This window comes from Podarcis raffonei, chromosome 11, assembly GCF_027172205.1.
Source record: "Podarcis raffonei isolate rPodRaf1 chromosome 11, rPodRaf1.pri, whole genome shotgun sequence".
In the NCBI taxonomy this organism is placed as follows: Eukaryota; Metazoa; Chordata; class Lepidosauria; order Squamata; family Lacertidae; genus Podarcis; species Podarcis raffonei.
The window spans coordinates 32,327,968-32,354,000 of record NC_070612.1 but is presented as its reverse complement, the minus strand read 5'-3'; the positions used below and the strand labels follow the sequence as shown (position 1 = coordinate 32,354,000).

Here is a 26,033-nt window from a genome sequence, read left to right as displayed (position 1 = left end):
TCCCCCTACCCCAGCAGCACTAAATTCTCATGTGGAGTTAAATATTACCAGGGTTCTGTTACCCTCCTTTGCTCATTATTAGCTTAATATATGTGGTGGGAACATGTCTTGTGACTTCAGGCTCCTGATCTTGACCAGGGATCTCTACAGCACAAAGAATAGTTCCCATGCTTGATGATCCAAGGATGCAACCGACTGAAGTTCAGGGCTAAAGTTTGCCAGCGATTTCCCCAAATAGGGATCGCACGCGCCCTTAATCCTACATGTTCCTGTGTGGGGCCAGTTGCTGGGAGACTCGCTGGGTAAACCAACGGGATTCCGTTAGTTCTCAGAATTTCCTCGGCGTTTTTCTCCCTCCCCTCTTCCTTTCCCCCCGCTCTTGATCTGCTCCAAGACACCATCCCAAAAAGAGGGGGAAGGGGGTGGGGGCGTCAGGAGGAGGGCAGAGCCCACGGAGTATCGTGTTCCTGAGAAGGTGTCGGTCCTTCGCCCCGCCGCGATCCCTTCACACAGGGAAACTCTTGACAACTTGTTCCACTCGCTGGGCAAAGCCGGGGCGTGGGCGCGGGTGGCGTGAGGGGAGTTGTGAGGCGGCGGAGCCAAGAGGGCAGGGCACCTAGCGAGACCCTGAGGTAAGTGGCGAGGGCGTCAGTCAGGACACGGGGGCAGCAGGGACAAGAGGCCACTGTGTGAAGAGACGCTGTTGCGCCGGACACTCTGTGGGTGTCTCTCTCTCTCTCCGTGTGTGTGTTTTGCTTTCGACTTTTCTTCCCCTTCGCTCCTGAGGTTTTGAACGGAGCTCACGCCGAGCTTTCTGGGGAACGTCCTTCCCGTCTGACGTGGTGCCTTCTCGACCGAGAGTGGCGCTCGCTCGCTCGCTCTCCCGCCTCACGCGCTCCTCTCGCCTGGATCGGGACTTTCGCCCTCACAGGCTCCCCGCGCGCGAGCCAGAGCGCGCGCAGAAACGACGCCAGGCCAGCGGCCACCGCAGAGCCCGCCGCGCTCAGGGACCAACGTCGCGAGACTTTATTTTGCTTTTTTGAGGGGAGGCATCTTCGCTTTGGAGCTTTGAGAAAGGTAAAAAAAAAAAGAGGGGGGAAAGGTAGGGAGAGAGGGAGTCCCGTCAAGCTGCTCTCAACCAATAGAGCATAATCTGAAGGCGCCAGTTTTCCTGGGAATGCTCGAACTTCGTGTGAGGGAGGACTTGGAACCAACTTTTCTCCGTTGGTGTGAGGCGTGGAGCGCTCAGGGAATAGGGGTTGCCATCCCGCCCGCCCCTTCTGACAGCTCCTCTGGCTTTTAACAGATACAAAGACAGGCAGGAATTAAACAGATGCAACTCGCCTCAGCTCTGTGCTGGGGAAATCTTTACCACTAGGCAAACCTGTATTTCAGGGCTGGGGAACTAGTGGTCATCTTTATGATGTTGGGCTATAGCTCCCATCACCTCTGAGCATTGGTCATGCTGGCTGGGGCTGATGGATGACAGCATCACGTCGGGTTGGACTAGATGATCCTCAGGGTTCCTTCCAACTCCAACCACAGTTCTATGCCCCATCCCTCCCTGCGTAGGATAGCTTTCTGAGGAATCTCAGGTAGTGTTGAGAGATGAAAATGGGGTGTCAAATATGATTAGCCATTGCCACTGCTCACATTGACCACATTTATTACCACAGCAACAGCAATGGAAGCAACAGGAATTGTCGACTTCCTAATGCAAGGGCTAAAATAATTTGAGCGTTTTGGTTCGGCAAGAGGAACCAAGGGCAGCACACCGAGTGATGGACATGTAAGGAGGCAGAATGGAAGGAAAGAAACAGGAACCCTAGTGAACTTTCACATCTCTGAAGGAACATGCATAATTTCACACCTGGCTGGGAGCCCTGAGTCTAGAAGAGCCACCACTCTTCTTCATTTCCCACACTGGGGGAAGGGGGATTTCCATTCATGCCAGTATGATAGGGTGATCTTGTACCTCAGTACAAGAGGTAATTAATCTGGATGAATAAATTATATTGCAATGACAATCCTCCTGAGAGTGCAAAGCTTTCAACGAGTGGAAGTCCCTAGCTTGGTTTGTCACCAAGATGAGTTAGCCCCCTACAGTTGGCAGCTTTTCATGGGAGAAGGAAGGGCTGCATGGATAAGTACCTTTCCTGAACATGTATGAAAAGGATGAAAGGGGCATGAAGAAGTTTACACTTCCAGCAAGTGCCATCCTCCCTTGCACTTTAGGGATGACTGTAGCCTCCACAATGTATTTGTCCACAACACATTAAAATGGCATAATGGTTTAGTCCCAAATGTGTTGCATATTTTTCCAGCACTGAGTTACTTATGATCAAAACTTAAATAAATTATCAAAAGGCTGTTATTGGATGATAGTAGTAGACTCACGGCAGTGTTACCTCAAGAACCCTAAAAAAGTATTTGTTGCTGTTGCTTTGCTTTCATGATAATAATAGTACGAAACACACATTCCAAAACTGACAGTTTTGCAAGAGTTGGGTAGATGCAGGTCTTGGAATCAGTAGTGTGTTATACAGCAAGCAATGTGTAAATGAGATTAATGTATGTATGATTATAATCTCTAGAAAGTCCACATATGTTGTTGGTTGGATTTTTCAAAGTGGAAAAGGCATGTATATAGTTTCAATGGGTTGTTATAAAGATCAAATAAATCCCAACATAGTTTCCCTGAATTCTAAACATCAGTTGAAAAAAAAGAATTACATGAAATGAAACACATATGTTACACTCTGTGATAAGAGCTTAATGGAAAAGTTAATAACAGTGAGTTTAATATTTTCAATTTGAAACACTTTCAGTGAGAGTAAAAAGCAAGAAGGTGGTAGCAAAATGAGAGCTTCAGTTATTCTGCTCTGGACAAATTATATATGATGTGATGCAATGTGCCTTGTAATGCACATTCCCAGAGGATGAAGGAATTGGTTGGTATTATTGTGCCATTCAAATAACTATATTCTCAAAAGTCGGGTTTTTTGCATATTAAAGTTACAGGCTGACACAATGAGCTGTTAAAATGGAGTAAAATTTAAGCCAGGCCTAGATGCATGAGATCTCTTTAGCTCAATATATTTAGCACTTTCAGATTTGCAAATGCATTACATTTTTTTCTTGTGCATTCTTGAAACTCATTCAGTTGTGCTGAACAGCACAAAAAGGGCACATTTCAGCAAAGTTGTGTCTTTTTTCAGTTGCACTAGTTTCAAGAATTTGACTAACTCTTCCATTGAAACCAGCACATTTTGAAAGTGCTTAATTCTAAGCATGAAGGTAAGTGGGTGTTACTCTCCAAGTCACGCTGACTCTTAGTTTTGCTGTACTGAGCTGGGGTGGGAGACCAGGAAGGCAGAATTAGAGAGTGGAACTCGTCCAATGTTTGAATAATAGGTGGGGTTTCTATTCCAGCACATTTCTTTCCAAAAGTGCTGAAGCAGGACGCAAAGTAAAATTCCCTGGATTCCCCCCACCCCGTTTATCTTAGCACTATACAAGCAATGATCTACATCAAGGTGATGAGGAAATAAGCTTAAAATGTTAGCGGGGATCAGCTTTGTGTTGTTAGTGGAGGCTGATATTCAGCCAGCATCTGATGGCCCAGCTCGCTTCAGTTCAGTGAGCAAGAACTATTAAACTGCAATGCATACTCTTAAACTGACAAGCCTTGCAAAATAAAACAACAAGCTCAAATTCAGTATTGAAGAAATGTCTCCTTCAAAGAAACAAGTTCTAAAACCTTCAGTGGTGCAATGAAGAAACATCTGCTCTGTGTGGCACATAGGTGCCAAGAGGATTGTCTTTCTAATTAGCCTTAATGCCCAAAAAGTTTACATTGAATATGAAGTTTTTTAAAAAGTGGGTCGGGGGGGGGGGAGAGAGACCTTGTTGTTGTAAAGTAGCAATTTAGCCCCACTGTATCTATATTCTGATTCAGGAAAGAAAATTTAAAAAATGGTAAAAAGAAGAACCAGAAGTTCATGAGAAGATAAGCAATGTAAAGAATAGTGTCCTATTCTAATGGAATCAGTGCAATGGTACTCAAACTTAGGGTGACAAATACTGTAAAGAATACAAATTAGTGTAGGCAGAATTTGGCCCATAAAGTAGAAATCTAATAGTAAGCCATAGTTTAGTGGAATTTGAGCTTATAATTGATTGGACCAACACTAGCATTTTAAGGACACTTCATGGGAGGATGGGTTAGAAAGCTGAGCCATGGTTATAAAATGACATGTGAGAGAAGTATGAAACTGCCCCAGAATCCTCTGTCCTGTGACATGATGCTCATAGGCTTAGTCTCACTTTCTGTTACAGCAGGGCCTGACCAGGTTGGTTGGACCAGGAAAGAGTTAAAGCAGAATTTCATTTGGTGGGCCCATCAGGGGTACAAAAACTTAACAGTCAGCCTATTGGCTTTGCCAACCATTCCTCATCCTCAGTGTGTGCAAAGGTGATGCAGAGTTGCCTGTTCTGTTTCTCATCTAACATTTCTCTAACAGGGTGTCGCCACAGCATTAGTCACATTTCCCAATGTTAGTCATAACCAACCCCAACCTAAATTCACACTAGGAGACCACAGACCACACCTGTGCTGGCGAACATCACTCCTGTCCTATCCAACCACATCATCACCTGACAGAGGGAATACGCAAAAAACTGGGTAGGTGGGGGAGTGCTTGGAGGGAAAAAGAGTAATCAAAACAGTAAAAAAGAGGCCACAAAAAAGGGAAAAAAATAACCACTCCTTCCTTTTCCTTGAAGTACTGTAGGTTCCTCAAATGCACCAAGAGGAACATGAGGAAGAACGGCAGTTGTTTGGATACATTAGGGCTGTGTTGTAGATCATGGGGAGGGAGGCACCTCATTCCAGCAATGCTCCAAACAGTAATTCTGCATTCTAAATAGTTTTCAATGTGTAGGGAACACAGGAAGATGACTTATCTGCTTAGCTGCTGGGGAGCAAAACCTTGTAAGCGAGTTTGTGGGCCCCCAAACTCTTTAATGAGTCTCTGGACTCTGGCCAAAAGTTGACAGCTTCTGGCATTGGCCTTTTGTGACTCTGAAAACCACACCATGTGTTAATTTTTCCAGTGCAATGATTCATAAATGCTTATCAGAAAATCATAACTGGGTATCTATGCACAAGTGTATAGACCAGAATTATTGTACATATCATCAGTTTTCCAGTGTGTAGGAAAATACTTCTTGTTCAGAAGAATGAATATGCATGCATGTGCTTGCTTACCTCTTGTCTGCCCCCAAACCTATAGCCACCAGTGGGAGAAGTGTGCTTGCTCCACACTTCTCGTCCACATGACCTGTCATTACCAACTTCTTAACACTAAAAGAGTATATCTAAACTACACACGCTATTATTACAATCAGTGTCTAGGAAGTATGTGGTGGAAGAGGGTGGCTGAAGGAGATGGAACACCAAAGGAAAGGGGTGTATGGGCAATAAAAGCAGTATGTGGAATCTGAGCTTGCCCCTCCCCATATCCAAAGTTCACAGTCTGAGGCCTTGTCCACATGAGAGCTAAATGTGTATTTTTACCTTCCTGACTCTTTTTTCATTAATGTTGGAGCATCCAAATGATATCCTCCCCCATCCCAGTGCTGCACCAGACCTCCTCTCCCCACCCCCATTTAAATGCAGGGTTTTCTATTGTGGCCATTTCAGGCTTTCTGTGGATTTGGAAAACACTGCATTTAAAGGGGGAAATGTCCACTAGGGCAAAAGGTGGATTTGCACCCGCCTGTCTGTAGGGGCTGCCCCTACATTAATGGGCAGGCAGGCAGGCGCAAATACACATTTTGCCCTAAGATGACTTGTTTCACATTTTCTGCATCCTGTTCTGTACCCTGAAAGATTCTGCTGTATAGACAGTATTCTGCTTCTAGACTGACTAGTCTGTTACATGGGTTAGGTTTTGAGTCCTATCTTGACTGGCAACTTATTCTATAGCCTTCTAAACATACCAATAATGTAGCTCATTTCTAAGTCACAAGACTGAGTAGTCAGTACTTGGAACAAGCTCTACAAGTACAATTGTAAAAGGAGAAAAATGGCACACAAACCTTTTGTTGTTCATGCTATTGTGCCTTTTAAAGTTTTGGTCCTGAATTCTCTATGATGAAAATAAGCTCTGATGAAAATAATGATGGAATACGTTGTGCCAAAAATCCATTCAATGATGTCCACTCACTTGTGCAGTGGAAATCCACTTGTGCAACATAGCTTCCAGATTGTCTTCTCCCCGCTTCCCAACAGTTCAGTGAAGCTTTCTTCCTATATGTATCACTAGGATCAAAGACCTGAAGATTGTTCAGAGTTGGCTTGCAAGCCAAGGGAAGAATTAAAAGCATCTGCAATAATATTTGCCTCTCTGCTCAAGTGACAATTAAAATGCCTTAAAACACTGAAAGTACCGGTAGATTCACTTTTTATTTATTTGACATTTGAAAATCAGAAATATTGTCTGTCAAAATATATGTTAAAAAGCCTTTTCAATTTTGTAAGGTGTTTAATTGAATCATTTTCAGCTCACAAACCTTTTGTGTTTCTACTAAGGAATTGTCAGACATTCTGGCTTCACAGCTTGCAAGTGCTACATGCAGGCATGTGCTTGAAAAGGCAGCTTGTAATTTGTAGGTAACAAAATGTTCTTTTTTTGGGGGGGGAACCCCACCCCAAATGTATTTGGAATTTTAGTCAATGGTGCTTAAGCAGGATTAGAGGAAACAGCTGGCTAAACAAATATTGGGGGCAGAGTGGATGCAATGGTATAAATTAATAATGCTGGTCTTTATTTATGACATGAATGGGAGGTTTTGTGGCAGTATAATGTATTAACCATGGTCATCATGTGCCACCTAGTGGATCTGACAGGATTTTACTACCTTTAAAAAACACGTTTTTCCTCAAAAAAAATTTCCACACTTCTGTAGCCAATCCAGCATATAAACGAACTCTTAACAAGTAATTAACAGCTCTGACTGGCTTTATTTCCTCAAGAAATTACAGTTATTTCCACTAATAATAACATTAGTTTAACGAAGCAGGGCATTTATTGTTCTGTTGCTAATTCCAAGGGTTTAAGTCACACCACACATACAGTAACAGCAATGGCTCTATCTGAATCAAGTTTTAGACATTCATATAAAAAATGCCAACGATCAGAGCTAATGCCAATAATTCTTTCAAAACTTCATCGCAAAAATGAAAGCAATGCCTGTCAAAAATAATTGTGTTCCCCTTTCAAACTTTGCAGACAAAAGGCTTAACCACCTTTATAGCATTTCCCAAGATTATTCCTCTCTTTCCAATCATTGTCACCTCTTTTTCTTCTCTCCTCCTTCTCTGATTTTGCTCCTGTTTTCTTCATTCTGTCAACGTGCATGCTATGTTATATTTCCTCTCCCCTTTCATTTCCTGGCGTGGTAAACTTGGCTACAAACCAGGCCAAATCCTGGTTTTTATAATGGGCATAATCTTCTAGACTCGCCCCTTTTAATTTATGAACAGCCCAATTTGATACAGGCAAATCTGAACAGAATCAGAGGAGGGCAATGAAGTTGGCCAGTGGTGTGGAAAACAATCTCCATGAGGAGATGTTGATGGATCTGTAGCTAGGAGAAGAGAACTCTGACTGTCTATTACATGGTAGAGGGCAAAGATTTGTTTTTTGCTGCTGCAGAAAGCAGAACTAGATCTAACACACTTCAGTTGCCCAGGAAGAGAAATTTGATAATGGAACCAAACACCTAGAGAGTTGTTAAGCTCTTCCTCAATGGAGAAATTTTCAAGCAGAGTTTCAGCAGCCATGGGTTGGGAATGCAGAAGCTCCAGATTTCCTGCATCCAGAAAGGGTTGGACATTACATGGCCTAAAAGGCCTTCTCCAACTCATAGGTTATGAGTTATGCAATTATCTATAAATCTATTCGTGTATTTAAAGTATTTTAGTTGCTCTTTAGAGCTACAACAAAACAGCGTTCACACGGGAGCAGGGCATGATAAAAAGATTTAACAGCCACATTAGCAAGCATACAGGAATAATTACAAAGCTGCTCTGTAGCACCTTAGTTAATTATGACTCAATAAAAGGCAGCATTGAAGAAGAAGGTCTTTAGCGCTCACCTAGATGCCTGTGCAGTTGGGGCAAGACACAACTTGAGGGAGGCAGTTTCTGCAGTTCTGGGGCTACCCCTGAAGTCTACTGCATCTTCAACTGAATCCCACCTAGTAAACAGTCTTCACAGGCTATAGCAACAAATGGAGGCTTCGGAGAGCAGGAAATACTAGAAAGAAGCTACAGCTGTGAAGGATCCTCCTGTTGGTTAGAAGCCATACAGGGGTGCAAGGCAAGTACAGTAGTACCTCTGGTTAAGAACTTAATTCATTCTGGAGGTCCATTCTTAACCTGAAACTGTTCTTAACCTGAGGTACCACTTTAGCTAATGACCGCTCCCCACTTAAAAACGGGGGGCGCCCTTTGCGTGGACGCGTGCAGCCCCTGGATCTGGAGCGGCTCCAATAGCTTAGGCTTGGCCTTGCCTTCCCTCAGGTGGGATACGTGGGGTCTCCGCCTACCTCAGTCATTTGCCCAATCCCACCTGGGGGAAGCGTTGCCAAGGAGACCAGTCCAGGTAGGGGAGGGATTACCTGCCCACACAATAGAGGGAGGATCTTACCTGGGAATCCTCACTTGGCTCCAGAGCCTCCCGCTGCCACCGCGTGATTTCTGTTCTCATCCTGAAGCAAAGTTCTTAACCTGAGGTACTATTTCTGGGTTAGTGGAGTCTGTAACCTGAAGCATCTGTAACCCGAGGTACCACTGTATGGGGTTATTAGAGTTTCTTAATGTAGACACTTTATGACTCCCTTCTCATTTATAGTAAGCCTATGGATAATTGTTTTATATATAAACTATTCTATCATTCTATAGGGACAGGGCTAGGTGGCCTGTGAAGCTCTTTTTCAATACTAAGATTCAGCAATACTTGCAAAATACAAAACATCACAAGTTTAATTTGGATTTTGGTCACATGGGATGGGGAGATGAAGGAAACAGCAACACTGCCACTATGTGAAAAGATTCCTTGCCCCCTTTACTCAGCTTCAAAACAGGTAGCTTTCCTTTAATTAATACAACAGAGGAAATCCTGAACATTACTGATTGCACTAAAACCAAACATGTAAAAGAGGCAGTAGGAACAATCCGTCTGAAGACCATTCTGAGTGCTTGGAAAACATTTTTAAAACCAAAACCCAGAGCTATGTGAAATATTACTTTAATAAGCTGCTGGTATGAGGTATGAGCTAATGGCTGAAGTAAGCAAGAGCTTTCCTTTCTCACGAGAAAGGTGAAATTTGCAAAATGCAACTGTGCTTCATAAAATGCAAGCAGATAATGGGGCCAATATATATATATGATTTCATAGTTCATGGGTGGAGACAAGAGATCTTTAACAGAAACAAAATTAATAGCTCAGGAGACTGTTACCAGATACTTGCCTCCTGCTTAGAAAATAAATGTCAAATTGACATTTTATCTAGTAGCAAGGGACTATTATCTTGCCACAGCATTCCATTAACAAAATCTCTTAATTATTTTAAAGGCTAACAGAATGACAGTGGAGACAAGGTAGATAAAATGTGTGCATAGCAGATTGTTGAGTAGCAAAAGAAACAAATGCTAGCTTGGGGGAGGGACAGAGATTTAGAAGCATGAATTGCTGGAGAGCACAAGCAGGGAGAGTGCTGTCAGGTTACCTGTCCTGCCAGTGGGCTTTGCACAGGCCACTGTGGGAACAGGATGCAGGGCTTTTCCTATGTTCTTAGCACGAATATAGGATTAACATGGTGATGTGTGGTGTGCAGCAAAAGCTTGGGCATATTGGCTTCCTTGGTCATATTTTGCCACTTCAGGTATGAAGCCTCAGATGAGATATATTTATCCAAACACTTAATATAGAGTCACTGCTTGATACAAGTCAGACCAATGAGTTACAAGCACCATATGGGAAGCCACTGCATGGTAGCTATATAGTGTGTGTCACTATGGAGATTCTTTTTTGAGTGTTGCATGCTACAGAGAGAGCAGGTGGAGAGGCTAAAGTGAGAATGCAGTGGCAATTCACAGTGCTTCAGATTAGAATGGTCTGTATTTCACAACCATAAAGTGGAGGCCTTGTGGTAGAATATAATCATAATCACTAGTTCATTTATATCATCATAATAATATCTAAGGAGTTCAATATGGTACAAATTATACAAGGCTTGTAGTACTAGAGAATTTTAAGGATTTACAGTGTCTCATGAGAACACAGGAAGGCACTTTATTCTGAGCTAAACCAATTTTCCATCTAGCTTAGTATTGTCTTGCTTTCCAGTCTCAAGCAGAAGTCAGTTACATCCCTATCTGGAAATCTGAACCTAAGAGCTTTTGCATTCTCTACTACTTTGATATCAAAGCATGATATTAACAAATATATCTTCCTTGCCTAATTCAGGTTTCTTATTAATGCTATCTCTTTATGTCCACTATACAGACATACACATCCATATGCATATGTAGTTATATGCTTGTACAGAATGCATAATGGTTTTATCTGAAAACAAACCATTCAGAACATGGAGGTTGTTTTTGCTGTTCTTCCTGATTGAGAGCCTATTGTTTTAGCCTGTACACTATTGCTGACTTATGGTTCTTTGCATACTGGCCATAGATTCCCATTGATTCGCAACTGGTACCTCATTGTTTGCATGGCTAGAGGCTGGTACCAACTGTTACTGTTTTAAAGCTCATTTCCGAAAAGCTCACATCACAATGCAAACCTATTCATTTAAACACCAGTCCCATGAATAAATGATGCAAAACATGGTGTCAGGTTTTGTACAACTATTCCTGGAAGAGAAACACAAATGTGCTTTTCAGAACTTGATCAACATATCAGAGAAGCGTGAGAAAGGCATTAGGATATGAATGGATTTTACAGTGTTGAAGGGATACTGGTAAATTCATTGGGTTGGTGGACCCAAAGTTTGGTTAAAAATGAAAAAGAATTTGTTTTCAAAGGAATAGAGGATGGATTGTAGGGAAATCATGTTATCATGCATAGCTCACACTTGCACGTACTAGAAAGGATCCCCACAGTAATCAGTGACACCGTTTGACTCACCTGCTCGTCCCCTGATCGGTGGGCATAATGTTAAGAGGAACTTCATGTGCCTCAACATCATTGCTTATAATGGAACAGTCATGTGTGGGTCCAGTAGCCAAAGCCTTTCTCAAGGGCTGTACATTTTTTTTTTATTTGAGCAATTTACCCATCTCCTAAGGTTACCGTATTTTTTGCACCATAACACTCACTTTTTTCCTCCTAGAAAGTAAGGGGAAATGTCTGTGCGTGTTATGGAGCGAATGCCTACGGATGGCGGGGGGGTCTGCTGCAGTCGTGAGCAGAGGATCCATGGTTCCCCTTCCTTCCCTCCTCCGTGGCTCGCTTTGAAACAGCAAAGCAGGAGAAGAGCCACTGAGTGGGGAGGAGAGAGGAACAGAGAGCCTGCTTGCTTCAAAGGAGCAAAGCGGGAGAGGAGAGGAGCCGCTTACACGTATCACTCCAAATTCACCAGCAGATCACATAGCATGTCCATGGCTACATCTTGCACCAAAAAAATCACGCACCCACTGTTGCCTGGGGCCGCAGTGGTGCAAAAACGTGGTTACAAAGCATGGATCCACATGGATCCTCAGGATTTTTGCATTGGGCTACCCCAAACTCACCGTCAGATCACATGTCTGTGGCCACAGAATGAAGCACAAAAATCATACATCCACTGTTTCGTTTAGAATATTTTTTTCCTTGTTTTCCTCCTCTAAAAACTATGTGCGTGTTATGGTCGGGTGCGTGTTATAGAGCGAAAAATACGGTACTTGGGTATAAAGAAAAATATTGGTGCTGGAAATTTATGTCTCAGTCTTGAGAGACTGTTCTATCCTGGGCTATTTGTCCAACTCACAAAACATTTTTGTGATTGTGACTTAACATTATGCTTGGGGTTATTTGGAATTGTAGCATACACAAGAGCTAGAAGAATAAACCATCTTGTAAAAATCCATGAACATTTTGGAAAATTCAACATGCACTACCCTATTGAAAAAAACAGTCTTTATTTTCTTTCTCCATGTTTTAAAATGTTTGACTATCATATCCTTATTATGACTACCATACCCTTGTTATGAGGAACATATAAGTACCTAACAATAACAAAAAAAACTTTTGGCATTATTAGCTGAATTGAAAATTGTATAATATTCATCCAAAATTATGAATGTAGCAAATCAGAAGCAATAACTGAATGGGGATATGATCATTATTGGTGAATTCAAACTGCATGTTCTGGTTAATTCTGCATTATTAATTTATATATAATAGTGTACATTGTGCTTCCACCCAGTGGCATGCTCTTTTATTGCATGATACAATAAAAGTTGACACTGTCATTTCTGCTTGAAAACACCAGTTGAGCTTTTCAGAAAACAAAAAATTCAGAATTCCCAGAAAATTAGGGCACAGTGTTAATTCCCAGAAAATTAGGGCACAGTGTTAATTTTACTTAAGTCACAGAAACCTAACAGTCATTTTATGGAATTTTAACTGTACAATTACAGAAATGATCTTACTGTTTTTAGTTTATTGAGTATGTATCATTTGTATTTTACCTCATTTAGTCATGCTGTACACTGCATCATTAGCTTTTAGCTGTGAGGTGGATTATAAATGTGGAAGACAGAACAAGTAAGATAATTAAATCCTCAATACATCATTGCATCTGTATAATCAGGAAAATTCGTTTTTCCTTTGGTCCATTGAAAGATATTGCACCTGTGCTCTAGGGGTAACCAACTTGGTCCCCTCCAGATATAGTTGGACTCCAGCTTCCATAACCCCTGACCACTGGCCATTCTGGTGTCCCAACAACCTCTGGAAAGCACCACAATGGCTACCTCTGGCCTGGACTACAGGATCTCCGGATTTATGTGAGTGTTTCTTGTAGACTGTGCAGATCAGACACAGTCAGACAAACACAGCATTTGGGTGAATGTGTGCAGAGACTGGTTCAAAATGGAAATAGAGAGTAATGGGAGTCAACAAACTGAGCTCCTTCAAGATTTGTACATGTTTAACCACATTCTGGTTTCACCTTATTTTTGAAGACTTTTAGGATGCGGCATTTCATGATCTTGATGCTTGAACCATTCACAAAACAATTCACCATAAATTTATGTTTATGCCATGGAATAGTTTATGGTGTTTATCCAGTGGAAAAAGTCAACTCGTGTTTACTTCAAGCTGCAAAAATATGTTTGCATGAAATGCATAAATCATCTTCAAAGTACCTTGGTCTAAATAAAGCTTGGACTTGAGGTTTTGTTATGAACTGATGGCATTTCAAGCTCCATTTTCAATTATATATTTGTTCTGCCTTTCTTGTAAATGATGTTTGTGACACATCAGTTATTTCTTTTGACTTATGTTAGTATGTTTGCTAACTCATAAACTCCCTTCAGCAGTTATTTCTGGCAATGTGTGCCTTCAAACCTGGTTTTAGCAATGTTTATGCCAGTGTACTTGCTTATTTGCGTGATTTGTTTCCACTGATAAACAGAGTAAGACGATTCCTAGCCATAGATTCCACTCGCTAAGAAATGAGACTTTGTTTTTCACATTCAAAACAGAACATTTTCAACAGTAATATCTTATGTCTTTGAAGGTTCATTCCAACATAGAGTCTAATGAACTCAAATTAGTTGCCCTAGAGTCACACAGTTAATAGCATATACAGGCTAATAATCCCTCTCAACTTCACACTGCCTACAAGGTGAAGCAGTAACTTTGAGGTTGCAATCAATACTAGAAGACAAGGGGGAAATACCCACTATAATCAAAATCTCCTTCCTGCTATCTGTTGTCATAGCAGGGTAAGTTAAAATTTAAGCTGCATCACAGAAATGGGGAGAATATTGCTTCTCCAGTATCAAAACATGATATTCCCAATGAAAAGATAGTTGCGCTTGAGGCCCATTGCATTTAGCGGGTTTAAGTTAATTGCACTTCACCACTAATTAGTGCAATGGCATTAACTATCTCTGGAGCAGGGCGTAATGATCTGTGGTACGCAGGATTGTTAATTTGGGATGGAATCTGATTAATAACATTTCAGTATTCTCTGGTTCAAGCAGGGCTGTCTTAAGCATATCCGGCGCCGTGGTGCAAAGCTCCCTCCAGCGCCCTGCCCCCCATTTCCCAGAGTTGTCCACCTTTTCTTAGGGAGGATGGCGCTGCCAGCAGGGCTGGAGGAGGTGGGCAATGGTTGGAGGGCGGCCCTTCTGGCGGGGAAGAGGTCGAGGCTGGACGTGGCACCTCCTGACTCTGCTGGCCACTTCGTGCCATGGTGGCCATGGCAGACAGAGGCTCCGGGCGCGGCGCTGCTTCAGTGCTGCATGGCAGAGGCGGGCGAGGGCAGCGAGCTGATGCCAGGAGGCGCTGCTTCCAGCCTCCACCTCTTCCCTGGTGCCCTCCAGAACTTGGCACCCTGGCACCCCGCGCCACTAGCCCCTATGGGTAAGACGCCCCTTAGTTCAAGAGTAGCAAACTAGTTGTTGGAGGTGCCCAGTCAGCCTGGTCAGTAATCAGGGATAATGGAAATTGTAGTCCAACAACATCTGGAGTGCCACAGTTTAGCCACCCTGGCTGTAGTCAGTATCAACCCAGGATACACCTCTGACTCAACAATATTGGCAACATTAGTGACAAAATTACTGACATCCAGCAATCATTAATGTTCTCTTAGGGTTGCTTCCTAGCTCTAGGTTTTACCCATTAATTTAAGTGATCCTATTTTTCATGTTATCCAAACAGTCATTGTTATAATATTCTGCATTTTAGGAAACAGACTGATAAAAATCCAGAGTTTACAATCCTTCAAAATGGATTGCTGTCAACAACCAAAGGTTGTCTAGAGGAAATTAGGAGATAATGTCACTTGAATAAAAGATAGACAATAGTCTCTCACTATCGGGGGGGGGGAGTATTCTAGCCCTTTCAGAAATGCTGTCTTGTGTGAAACACATCACTTCATTTCAAATCAGGTAATACTGATCTAATCATCGGAGGCTTATTTCCAATAGGTAGGTAAAGGTACCCCTGCCCGTACGGGCCAGTCATGTCCGACTCTAGGGTTGTGCGCCCATCTCACTTAAGAGGCCGGGAGCTAGCGCTGTCCGGAGACACTTCCGGGTCACGTGGCCAGCGTGATGAAGCTGCTCTGGTGAGCCAGCACAGCACACGAAACCCCGTTTACCTTCCCGCTATAAAGCGGTACCTATTTATCTACTTGCACTTAGGGGTGCTTTCGAACTGCTAGGTGGGCAGGAGCTGGGACCGAAAGACGGGAGCTCACCCCGCCGCGGGGATTCGAACCGCCGACCATGCGATCGGCAAGCCCTAGGCGCTGAGGTTTTACCCACAGTGCCACCCACGTCCCTTGCACTTCCAATAGGTAGAATGACCTATTTAGGTGGTTTTATCTGTTTTATCTGAAGAGGTATTCAAAGGGCAGAGCAAGAGTCCAAGCTATGACCATTGTTGGTTGACCCAGTTTAATGTGCTTATTCCTTGCCAGAACTGAATTAGAACTGACAGGATGAGGGGAACCTGTCATTATCAGATGTAAGCTCCATGCCTTGAGAGGAGTTCACAATTCCATAAAGATGCAGACTAACGATGTCCATGCTGATACCGCCAGTGCTGCAAGTTGTAGACCTAGAGGAAGCATCACCCTTGCTCCGAAAGCACAGCACCTTCCCTCAGCTCCAAATAACTGGGCAAAGTGGAATACTAACTTGACTCCTCCCATATTTGCAAGAAAGAAGCCTGTCCACTGATGAAGGGGCAGAGGGGGGGATCAGTATCTTTCTAAGTGCAAGAATGAAGTACATCTAAAACACCACAGCTTATTGTCAGTGAAATATATGCATTGGGCACATGTAGGTTTGCTCCCATCAAGAGTATGTAAAAGATAATGCTATCCAAAAACACAGCATATCCTATATGTTTGTGATACTAGTGTGATAGTTACAACACAGAAAGAAAAACATTGCTAATGAATGCATGGAAGTTTCAGGTTCAAGGGTCCCACACTGGCAACTTTAAGCTTGAATCAAGCACTGATGACACAGTAGAAAAGTTTCAGTGAAGGGAGGATTTTTCTTCCTGCCTAATACAGTACCTAGTCAGCAGCTTCTGATTGGTAGGTTTTGGCTTCAGCCTCTAGTGTTGTCCCTCTGTGAAGCAGCATCCCTACTTACAAGGGCAGCTGGTGATAATCTTTAACTTCAAAGTGACTGTAAATATGCTTGACTACTTGGCATGGTTGCGGAGCTCAGAATAATTATTTGAATGAGCCCAATTCGAATGCTTCTGGGAAAAGCAACTTCTTTATTCTTCCTGAAATATAGATGACACAGGAATAAGTCAAAGATACAGCTGCATGAAATAGATAAGTTAAGGACTAGAAAGGTCATGATATCCTTAAAATACAGATTTCAATTTAATACTAGCAGGAATTTTGGCAGAATTTCTTATCAGGCAAAGGTAGTGATATTCCAAATACAATTCTTTTTCTGTCTCCTAACCCTCAGCCACAGGGATTAAGGATTCTTAGAGGTGAATTTGCGATACCAGCAAATAGGAGGCTTCACCTCCAAGGAATCTGCAGCTGCCATTTCAAAATTGCAGGTATGCATTTTTTTAAAAAAATAATCAAATGCTCAGAGCAACAATGACCAAGGCAATCACCTAAATATATGCCAGTCTAGCATGGGAATCAGGATAGCCACTCTTCCGCTATTGCAGGAAAAGGGATGTTATAATATAAATAGCATGTGTATGGAATATATTAGCTCCTAATTTCTTCCAGTGGCAAAGTATTTAATAAAGGCTAATTGTATTACTTTGTTAGAATTCGTATTTTGTTAGTTAATTGTTGCTGCCATTTATTTGCAATGTTTTATTTTTTTCTGCAATATAATTCTTCCTTCATTTAATTTTTATTGGGTGAGAGCCATAGTAATCCAATCCCTCTTCTCCTGGGTTGGGTGAGGAGTTTGACCTAGGCACAGATGTTCCTGCACCCAGCTCTGCCATTGAAGGCTGGCATAAAATCTATTGAAACACGAGCTGATCCCACTTCTGTCACATGACAGTATTGCATTCTGTCTGGTACCGATTGCTGTACTGGCTCCAAAGTAGTGTAGCAATGGTTTTGCACCCCTTGCCTTCTACTCCAGCTGTTATGTGCAGCAGCGCTGCAGCTGTGGCTATTGTCCTGCTGCTCCATAAAGCCCCACCAGTTGGCATCCAGAATTTGGATTGTCCCCTTAATCATACCTGGAGTAGACTCACTGAAATCCACTGCACTTAATTTAGTCATGGCTAACTTGTCTGGACCCAATCCATCAATTTTGTTAGCTGCTTTGAATTTCTGAAAGTAAGGCATAATATCTATCTATCATCTATCTTCTATCAATCTATCATCTATCTATCTATCATCTATCTATCTCTATCTATCTATCTATCTATCTATCTATCATCTATCATCTATCTATCATCTATGTGATTGCAGCTCACAGTTGCAGTCTAAAAGCCAGTTAAGGCTACAGTTCTCTACCTGTTTTCCTGTGAGTAAGCTTTGTGGTACTAGTAAAATTTACTTCTGAGTAGGTCAGCTGCACTGTAAGTCAGCTGAATCAATGAGCTTTCCATTGCAATGCAATCCACATTTATTTTGGGAATAAATCTTAAGGAAGATGAATATTCCATGTGGACATATTTTATACTGTGCTTGCAGAAGAGTTACCACAGGTCCCAAAAGAAGTTCAGTCTGGGCTGATCTCCCTTTTGTGGTAACCTTGCTGGGAATACAGCCCAGTTTAAGATAACGAGCAGGAGCATACTTTGGTGCTCAGGGTCCTCTTTTAGGTTTCTCATGGGTATCTGGTTGAAACTGTGAGAAACAAAATCCTAGTCTAGATGGACCTTTGGTCTGATCCAGCAGGACTCTTGTTATGTAAATGTTTCACCTGTGTTGTGCAATGTACCCACAGGAAATCAGCTGTGGGAATGCTGTTGGCAAACCCCCAGGACTGACCTGAAGCCTCCAGATTTGTGTGCCTTCTCCCTCCCTCCCCAGGTTGCAGAGGCTTGAATCTGCAGGTAGCTAAGAGAGGGAGAGTGTGCACGCACACACACATGACTATGCAGTTTGCAAGATTTATCCCATTTGGAGCTGGGCAAAGGGGAACTTCCCATTTGGCTAGAGAGTATTGGAAATCTGGAAACAGAGTTGCTATTCCACTTCCAGCTTAAATCGGAACAGCATTGATTGGGTGCTGCTAAATTATCCATATGTGGAGGCACCATGGATGCTACATTTTTCCAACATGGCAAGCATCTCTTTGTGTGAATAAAGCACACAAAGTCATTACATCTGACAATGCATCTATTTCTTTGGGTGATTCCCTCCATTATCTGTAGAGGAAGCGTTCAGAAAAATCATCCATTCCTTAGTCTTGTCCACACCCTGTAATTCAACCTCACTATAATCTTAATGTACTTCAACCTTCCTATGGCTTACAAAAAAAAAAAAAAAAGCAATGAGAAAGAGTGAATGTGTTCATCCAGTGATGTGGTGTGCAATCATCATGCATGACAATCTATTGGCGTGGACTTCCCCAGATGGAGGAATTTTCAAGTTAGAAAATGAGTGATGTTTGAAGCATTTCTTAACTAAGAACCTTCCTGAAATATGTACCTACCAGAAACTTAAGAACCACTTCAAAGGTCATGCTCTGAGTGCACCCACAAAATGAAATGAGGTGGGTAACCATTGGGGAGAGGGGTCCTGGGTTATGGAACAGCCTTCCCACAGAGGTTAGACCAGCATCATCTTTGTGGCCTTTTGAGCACCAAGTGACTCTTCTATTCAGACCTTTAAATAAGTCATGTCTCTCTAGGCCTTTCCATTTTAAATTGAGTTCTGCTTCAATTTTGTTTCAGTTTTTAAATTAATTTGTTGCAGTTTTCTTGTTTGCTTGTTGTTAACGTTTGTTAATTGTTGTAGCCAATATGGTGCTTTCCAAATGTTGTTGGATTCCAGCTCCCATCAGCCTCAGCCAATATGGCTAGTGATCAGGGATGATGAGAGCTGTAGTCTAATGATAGATGGGGGGGCAAGCTGACTATCCCTGGTCTATGCCATTAGTGCAGTTCTTCTCAACTGACCAAGTTACTGGCAGAGTTCATCTCAATGGAGAAAATTATTTTCCTGGCTATACAGACTATTAGAATGCAGTACATTATACTCAAGCAACATGTGGGTGGCAGCACATTGTCTACCCCAAGCTAGAGATAGTTACTCTGGATTGCTGCCAGACTAAAGAAATAGCAAAGAATTAGTTAATAATAAGGAGGGATTTCAAAAATATCTTTCTGGCACAAAAACACACACCATTCTTAGAAACATAAAAGTAAACCCTACAATAGAGCTGTTAAATAGGGTCTGTAAGCTGGAAATGTGTTTCTGTGATGGAAAGAAACACATCTCCCTCTGTGTCAACATAATTTTTCTCAATAAAATTTCATTTAAGAGATATAAATAGACACGTTAGCAGGGGTGAATTAGGGTTGAAGTCTCTTTCCTTGAAACAAACGTGTCTGCAATTTGCCATTTCTGGATCATTTGATTGAAGGGTGGAAATTAAAACATTTGTGTGCAGGTCATATGGGTGAGGATTTTCCCATTTGGAAAGAGTGGCTGTTCTTGTGATCCTCAGCAATATTGGTAGCCATTTGTCCTGTAAATTAATGCACACACGTTGTATCCTTAGGCATAACCATTCATAAAGAATGGTGCAGAGCTGCACTGCAGTCTCCAGCATTCCTTTTCTGGCAATTTTGCTCAAGGTTAGATAGCAATATGCTATAGCTCTTGTCTAGTGCAGATCATTCTCTGCATCCCATATAGTGAAAACTCGCAGAGCCTAATCTCCTATTTACATTTGGGACACACCTGGGTGAGCTAGTTTTTATCATCTTGTGCTAATCTCCTAAAACCACATTGCTACAATGTATACAACAGGCAAGGTTAAAGCAAAATGAAAGTGTAGAAGATACATCATATTATCTAGAAGAAAGCATAGATGTGTGGAATATACTAATAAATTAGATTCTGCTACAGTATTTCACTGCTGGAGAAAAAGCAGAAGAAATAGCTAGCCTCCCAGCAAAAAAAAGTTTGGGGAAAGAACAATACAGTACTAAAGACTGTGAAACATTACCATCAAAGTAAGTAGAAAAAGAAACAGGTGGTTCAGTGAATCAGACCAGCTCTTCTCATCATGCTGTGTTTGATGCCTGAGCTTTGGCTAAAGAAAGCAAATGTGATGAGCAGGAATGAAAACGGGAAAGAAGGGTTGCAGTGGGGCCAATTAACTATCATCACTCTCTCTGAAGGTAGAGATATGATGGCCTCCAGCAAAGACAATATGGCAGGCAGTGCTGAAGAAAGGAACTTGTTAATGTTAAGGAACATTAATTGTGAAGGTGCAGGACAGAAACCAGATCAGCACTATCTGTTGGTCACTTGGCTGTTCCAGGATACTGCATACAGAGGTTGGCTTGCTTATCTCTCTTTCTCCTGGAATCTCTATTATACCTTTCTAAGATGTGATAAATGTGATTTACACATGTGTAAAAATGCATATTAAAAAAATGCATATAAAAATGCAAATAACAACAACAAATAATAATACATATTATGGCAAATTGTGGGACGCAGGTGGCCCTGTGGTGTAAACCACTGTGCCTTGGGCTTGCTGATTGGAAGGATGGTGGTTTGAATCCCCATGACGGGGTGAGCTCCCATTGTTCAGTCCCAGCTCCTGCCAACCCAGCAGTTTGAAAGCACATCAAAGTGCAAGTAGATAAACAGGTACCATTCTGGCGGGAAGGTAAACGGTGTTTCCGTGCACTGCTCTGGTTTCACCAGAAGCGGCTTAGTCATGCTGGCCATATGACCTGGAAAAACTGTCTGTGGACAAACGTTGACTCCCTCGGCCAGTAAAGCCAGATGAGCGCCGCAATCCCAGAGTTGTTCGTGACTGGGGTTAATTGTCAGAGGTCCTTTACCTTTTTATGGGAAGCTGCTTTATACCAAGTCAGAGTGTTGGTTCATCTAGCTCATATCTTTGTACAATGACTGGCAGCAGCTCTGTGGGGTTGGAGGCAGGAGTCTATCTGAGCCCTAGAGTGAATGAACCTGAGGCTTTCTGCTTGCAAAGAAGATGCTCTACCACTGTATTCCAGCCCTTCCTTCAAGAGGCCTTGATTGCATGGGCAGAACCTGGGCACCTATGATAACCAAATACTCTGAAGTAAATATAGCAGTCATCATGGGACAATAGGATGGATACTGGTTGATAACTTAGTTAAACAGAAAGGCGAGAACAGGAATCAACTGGACTGTTCTCATAATAAACAGATGTAAGAAGTGGAGTCCTCCAAGGATTTATATTGTTACTGGTGCTTTTTAACTTGTCCATAAACAATAGAATATGTGTGTATATACATATGCTTAGAGAATTATATAAACTTCTTAATCAAACAACCTCTGAGAGGTACACATAAAACAATATTAAATAATTATCAATAATATACAAATAAAAGGAGCATTTGGGGGGAAACAACCCACAATTCATAACTAAATTATGTGTCTGGGTAGACTTTGTTTAAAAAAATGTTTTTAGGACATATCTAAGATGATAGCGGGTGCTGGTGGTGCTGTGGGTTAAACCACAGAGCCTAGGACTTGCCGATCAGAAGGTCGGTGGTGCGAATCCCCGCAACGCTTTGAGCTCCTGTTGCTGAGTCCCTGCTCCTGCCAACCTAGCAGTTTGAAAGCACGTCAAAGTGCAAGTAGATAAATAGGTACCGTTCTGGTGGGAAGGTAAACGGCGTTTCTGTGCGCTGCTCTGGTTCGCCAGAAGCGGCTTAGTCATGCTGGCCACATGACCCGGAAGCTGTACGCCGGCTCCCTCGGCCAGTAAAGCGAGATGAGCGCCGCAACCCCAGAGTCGTCCGCGACTGGACCTAATGGTCAGGGGTCCCTTTACCTTTAAGATGATAGCTAGGGTGCCTGCCTAAGAGTAGAGTAGGACTTCCAAGACTTAAGTGCTGTCACAGTGAGAGATGGACTCCTAACAGATACAGAATGGACATAATATGGCACTTCTAGATGTGTAAGTTTCACACAGATCAAAGCACTTGTAGGGCAAGGTGATATTTCAAACAAGCTGCTCCCAAGGTATTGTGGGCTTTTTTATGCTAATAGTAAAACCTTGAACCTGGCCCAGTAGCAAATTGGCAAGGCCGTGCAGATTGTTGGGTAGAGTTCAGATGGTAGAGCATGAGACTCTTAATTTCAGGGTTTCCCACTTTGGGAAAAAGATTCCTGAATTGCAGGGGTTGGACTAGATGACCCTCATGGTCCCTTCCAACTCTACAATCATATGATTCTATGAGATGTAATATGCTGTGGGAAGACTCCTCTCAGCAATCATGCTGTGGTATTCTGCACTAACTGCAGTTTCCAGCCCAGCTGCAAAGGAAGGTTCGCATATGGTGCATTCCATTTTTGAAGTATCTGATGCCTGAACTATTGTGGTCATGCTACCCCAGTTGTAGAATGGCTGCAGAAGTTGGACTAGCTGGCTTGGCAAATCTGGGGCCTCAAGGGACAAGGCTGGAACCAGGAGCACCCCCAGTTGGTGTACCTTCTCCACTAAGAGTGCAACCGCATCTAGGGTGGGCATTTGGCCAGTTGCTCAGATGAGCTTGGTTTATTTCCCCACATCCAGGCCACCAGTAGATCTACACACTGGTCTTGAGCCTATACTGTGTTTCCTGATTCAGATATTTTGGAGAAACAGAGCTGAGCGTCATCAGCATGCTGTTAGCACCTCGTCCCAAATTTCGTAATGGCCATTCCTAGCCAAGATGCTTTTTAACTGGAATCAACCAGGAATTGAACCTAACTGAGCTATGCCCTCTGACTATGAATATGCAACCTGAAGTAGTGATCCACAAAGTGCTCTAGCTTGCATACTTAAAGGTAAAGGTAAAGGTACCCGTGCCCGTACGGGCCAGTCGTATCCGACTCTAGGGTTGTGCGCCCATCTCACTTAAGAGGCCGGGGGCCAGCGCTGTCCGGAGAAACTTCCAGGTCACGTGGCCAGCGTGACGAAGCTGTTCTGGGGAGCCGGCACCAGCGCAGCACACGGAAACGCCGTTTACCTTCCCACTAGAAAGTGGTACCTATTTATCTACTTGCACTTAAGGGTGCTTTCGAACTGCTAGGTGGGCAGGAGCTGGGACCGAAAGATGGGAGCTTACCCCGCCGCGGGGATTTGAACCGCCGACCATGCGATCTGCAAGCCCTAGGTGCTGAGGTTTTACCCACAGTGCCACCCGCGTCCCATAGCTTGCATACTTAAGCATACTTAAAACAAGGTTAGTCATGTTGATTCTAATCAGACTGATCTGGATTAAGGACAAATATGCTATTTTCACTGCTTTCAGGAATGCAGCCATTATGGCTCAAGGCATGCAAATGGATTTTGGAGTCCACCCCTTAAAAAACCATCTGTTGGGAAACACTTGCTCCAAGTCTGAGCACTTTCTTTTGTTTCAACATTATCTCTGATCATTCCTCTTGAAATGATGCCGTCATGTATATTCTGGTTCATGGGGCATCTCCTTCTCTTTCTTCTTGTATCTGATGGTGGGTTTACACTAGCACTTCTACCCCCCAAATTTTTGCCAATTCTCCTACCTCCTGCAACCTCCTGTGTCATTCGGTAGGGCGTGTTGAATTTTTCAACTTTAAAACTCCAAAAACGAGGGTGCTAAAAATTTATAACATGACTTGAAATTAAAAAAGATATTTTGCTTACATTAATATAATTTAGTTTTGCTTGGTAAGTACAATATGTTTAAAATTGCATAGAAATAATTAATAATAATGGTTGACAAGTACTCACAGATATATTATTTATCATTATTAAAATAAGTAAAATGATTGTCAAGTACTTGCAGTTATATTATATATTATTATATATTGTTATTATTATTGTTTATATAATAATATATAGCTGGCATTTTCAGAAGGCAGAATTACAATTCTTTGGTTTTTTGAGAGCAGTTTATGTGCTTTTTAATCAAATGTAGATTTACCAAGCTCAATTTTGTCAGATCACAAAAATAATAGCATATTTGAATTATTCACATCCCCAAAAAACATATTTTTAATTACCCTCCCAGAATATATTTTCAAAAACTAAGTTTCACCCCCGTAAAGGGACATTCCTTAGTTACAGTTGTGCCTTGGTTTTTGGACAGCTTAGTTCTCAAACCCGGAAGTGACTGTTCCAGTTTGTGAACTATTTTTGGAAGCTGAACATATGACGGGGCTTTTATGGCTTCTGATTGGCTGCAGGAGCTTCCTGCAGCCAATCCGAAGCCGTGCTTTGGTTTCCAAATGTCGAACTGACTTCCAGAACAGATTCCATTTGACTTCCAAGGTACGACTGTCTACAGCAGCTGTTCAACTTCAGACATTCTTGGAAGGTGTGCATTACCTTGACTTGTTTCATCCTGAGTTGAGCCTTGGGTTTCATACCGAAATGGCTCTGTTTGCTCTGATGTGTGACCTATCTCAGGAGAAAGTCAGGGGGCATGTGACCTTGCTACTTCTTGATTTCTCAGTGGTTTTTTATACAATCAACCATGATACCCTACTTCAGGCATCCCCAAACTCGGCCCCTCCTGATGTTTTGGGACTACAATTCCCATCATCCCTGACCACTGGTCCTGTTAGCTAGGGATGATGGGAGTTGTAGTCCCAAAACATCTGGAGGGCTGAGTTTGGGGATGCCTGCCCTACTTGATCTGCTCTGTGATTTGGAAATTGGAATCACAGTTCTCATGGCCTGGGTGGTGGCATATGTGTGTTTGCACCTACAATTCCAAAATAACTCCATAATTTATTTATTTTAAAAAACCTCCACCGCAATCTCATTGCAGCCTGGTTTCTGTAGTAACCCATAGGCCTGAATGCTACAAATTGTGACCAGACTGCAAGCTAATGCACATCTTGTTCAAGTTTTGATAATAATTACTGGAGCTATCTCAGCTCCACCAAGCCATATGCTTACTCGCAGGAGCAAAACCATTAGGCCAAGCAAGATGCTTGCATTTAATTTAAATATTGCAAAGATACGACAATTTAAAATCAGATAGGTCAGCACATCCACTCAAGTACGCTTTAATAAATATGCACTAGGATTGTAAAACAATTATTCTATTAACTGTTGATGCATATTTACATGAGTTGCTGAGTCTTCAGCAAACCTACACATTAGTGATAGAACATCCTTGCTGTGCCAGCAGAATATAACAGACAGTGATGCTATATTGGCTCTGTGTTTGGTAGATCCCAAACCTAACAATCATTTGCAGGTGGACCAATTCTTAGAACGACATCACTCCATTGCTTAAAGAGCTTGCAAATGAAATTAAAGTATGTTTCAGCTCTTCATATAATTTTTTCCAGCCAGCTACAAATGTTTAAATGTGGATGAAGTGGGGGGGGGCAACTTTCCATTCAACACCTTTCAGGTGTTCAATAAACATGGAGAGTGGGGGACCTGCCATCCTCACTCTCAGTGTCTCCTACATAGATCTGAACAATTATATGCACATGGACTCTGCATGTTCAAATAGAAGTACAAGTGAGAGGCTCCCAGTTGCACAGGGAGAATCAATGTGCATATGCAGCATACTTGTATGTACATAGCTCTACTGGGGTCTCTAAATCTTAATCAAGGA

General features: G+C 42.3%; 1 protein-coding gene across 2 annotated transcripts in view; it reads left to right on the top strand.

The window, feature by feature from the left end:
* Positions 1-441: 441 nt before the first annotated feature.
* Positions 442-26,033, top strand: part of HAPLN1 (hyaluronan and proteoglycan link protein 1) — a 68,043-nt gene continuing 42,451 nt past the window's right edge. The window contains exons 1-2 of one of the 2 annotated variants that reach the window (XM_053408713.1): positions 443-632; positions 787-1,077. The gene's annotated coding sequence lies outside the window, so the exon portion shown is untranslated. Of the gene's footprint in view, positions 633-786; positions 1,078-26,033 lie in introns of both variants that reach the window. The other variant, XM_053408714.1, reaches the window with a different exon arrangement.